We start from the raw sequence: 2,929 nt of genomic DNA, 5'->3' as shown, positions 1-2,929 counted from the left end.
CTTATCTATATATATAACACAATTACTACTTCCAAAACCCTATTACACAGAGATCATGCCATATATTGCATTGAATACTGTACTGCTGAGTCGTGCTCATTAATAGCAGTATATTTACGTGAGTGTTGGTGGTACGTGCAGTCAATTCGTGGGTTGCACCCGTGACCCTCACGTAATTTTGGCTGTTATCGACTAATCTGCCGTTGCTCTAGGGTTTTGGAAGAGAAGAAGCATATATAGCAGTGAGCTTCGAGGGTCTCAACCTGTATTCTTGAGCTCCGTTGGTTTCAGTCTGCATGCTTTCTTCCAGTTCCCCTCCTTGCTTCCTACCCAGGGTGCAACGGTCGCCCAAGTACGTACTGTTTGTTATATACTTGGCTCAGTGTAACTTGTTGCCCCAGCCATAGAATAAGGCCATCATCATGAGCTTGAGGACAGAGGGGCAAAACGATGAAAATCAGAACGAGAATGGTGGCAATGCCTGTAACTGACTTGCATCTGCCATGGACTGTGGTCCCTTCTGTAAGGTGGTAAGTCTCTTGGTTTCTTGGTCAATCAATTTTTAGTATTTTTCCTTTCGGGTTTTTGGTGTTGACTGATTGGTAACAATATTTGTTTCAGGGGTACAAATCACAAGGCACACGGCCTAGCAATGGTACTACTGAAGGCAGATCTAGCATGCAGATTAACTGCTATGCTGAGAAAATTCAATATATGTTACAGATCAACCATGAGAAGTCTCATCATGGTCATGGGTATAGAGAAGGGAAAAATGTTTTACAGTAATAAAATCTATCCCATAATTCCACACCAGAGATCTGCACAGAACTTGATTGTTTCACAATGGCGCTATCCCCTCTGAGCTTTATCCAAACTTTTGTTATTCCCACCCATTGTCAGCAAGGCACCTTCCATCCTTTGCATGGTTCTGATTTCTTCCCCCTCTTTCAGAGACAAGCGCACACATGTTTCATTTGATTTCTTCTTGTGTTTTCCATCCGTTCCGTCTTTCTTCCTAGAGATTCCACTTATTCCTCTTGCCTTCTCTTGACCTTGAAAGACCCTACCCTCTCCATCTCTCTCACTTCCAATGCACTAAGAATTTATTTTCTTATACCTCTAGAGCTTATATGTATTACTATTAGCCATGTGAGGATTACATTGTAGTCCAGTCTACCCCTCCTGAGCTTATATTACATTGATGATTGTTTGGTCCCAGGAATATGATAAAAGTTTTTTGGCGAAAAGAATTGATATCATGATTCGGCAACACCAATGATGGTATCAACGAATAAATGTAATTTTATTGGTAACCCAATGTAATTTTATTGGTAACCCATTTTAATTTTATTGGTAATAAATCTTTTGAGAGAAGTTGAGGATGGGAGTTATTTTTAAGAGAATTATATTATTTTAAGGGCTATTCAAGCTCCATCTAACTTCTTATGGTAATAGCATTTCACTTAACTCGGTCTTCCATCCAACACAACACTGAGACTGGTCCCCTAAGCTCAGTCTACTTAAAAATAACTTTTAAACTCTGGACTTGATATTCCAGGAATGGAAGCAAATATTTTCTCCAATGCTCCATTGTATTGCTTTTATATGGATAAAATATAAATGGGATATCATTTACTGTTAGCTTCAAGCACAGAAAACTTGCATGTCTGGTTTAATTTGTATTTTCTGATCTATCATTTCTCAAATCAAAACAGTTCAAATAAGCTGCACCAATGTGATATTTTCTCCATCTCCAACTGATGAACAGCCTTAAGTTAATATTTATTATGGTATGGAAGGCAGTAAAATGGCTAAAAAATGCAGGGAATACAGTGTTTACATGTCTGCATACTTCTGTTTTAGGTTTTTAATATCTTTCAGTCTGGAATGGGGTAGAATTAAATCCACATTCTCAGTCATTGTGTTCATATTGCAGCTATGTTTGCATTGAGTGTTCCCTACTGCGTAAACGTTTTTTCTTCCCTCTTCATAGATGTCATATCAGGATTCTTTATGGGTGGTGTTTAAGAAATGTCACAGGCTTACTGGTGGAAACAAACTTGAATGGAGATGTCATATCAGGATTCTTCATTGGTGGTGTTCAAGAAATGCCACAGGCTTGAGTTCACGTTCAGTCCAGTCCAAGCCTTTGACAATTTTAAGCGATTTTGTATATTAAATTAATGATAAATCAAATAAGTTAATAGGAAAGTAATTTGGTTAAATCTAAAGAAAAGGAGCATTAAATATTTATTTTACAATTTATTCAGTTATTTCATTAAAGTTAAATAAACGTTTTATAGCTTGATATTTTTGTTAAAGTTAATTTCGTTTAAAATTTAAAAAGATGGTTTGGAATCAGAACTATGAAAGGTGAAATCTGTATAATTAGAATTAAGTGAATATGACAAAGATCTTAAAAATCTAATTTAAGCATATAAATATATATTATATTAATGGCTTGATTTTTTTTTAAATTATTTTTATATAAAATAAATAATATTTTAATATTGTACACTAGAAGTTTAAAATTTTTTCAATTCAATTATTTTTTTATTTTAAAGAAGATATTCCCTATGTATAAAGTTATAATTAATGGTTTAAATTAGAATAAAAATATTCTCAACCTATTTATTAATAAAATTTATTGAAATTATAACAAAAATTTATCAATTTATATTTTGTTTAATTTTGAATTTTTTAAAACTTGAAAATAAACATAATTAATTTTTTAAAACTTGAAAATAAATATAATTTTGTAATTTGAAATTATTGTTAAAATAAATATATTTTTGTAATTTTAAATTATAATATATGTATATATGAGTGGACATTTTAATTATTTATATATTTTTAAGTTTATAATTTACAAATTAGTTTTGGATTTACCTTTGTAACTAACTACATCTTTTTTAACATTCCCTTTGCA

The 2,929-nt window shown here is 32.6% G+C and overlaps 1 long non-coding RNA gene across 1 annotated transcript; it reads left to right on the top strand.

Moving 5' to 3' along the window:
* The first annotated feature begins 230 nt into the window (after nt 1-230).
* LOC149204543 (uncharacterized) lies at nt 231-1,382 on the top strand. The gene is made up of 2 exons (XR_016251782.1): nt 231-530; nt 622-1,382. It is a non-coding gene; the product is annotated as an uncharacterized LOC149204543 (long non-coding RNA).
* Nucleotides 1,383-2,929: the final 1,547 nt, after the last annotated feature.

This window comes from Pinus tabuliformis, chromosome 1_2, assembly GCF_031772625.1.
Source record: "Pinus tabuliformis cultivar Carrire ecotype Pingquan chromosome 1_2, CPIR1, whole genome shotgun sequence".
Classification (NCBI taxonomy): domain Eukaryota; kingdom Viridiplantae; phylum Streptophyta; class Pinopsida; order Pinales; family Pinaceae; genus Pinus; species Pinus tabuliformis.
Note: the sequence above shows the minus strand (reverse complement) of the source record. Positions and strands in the feature narration are given on the sequence as shown.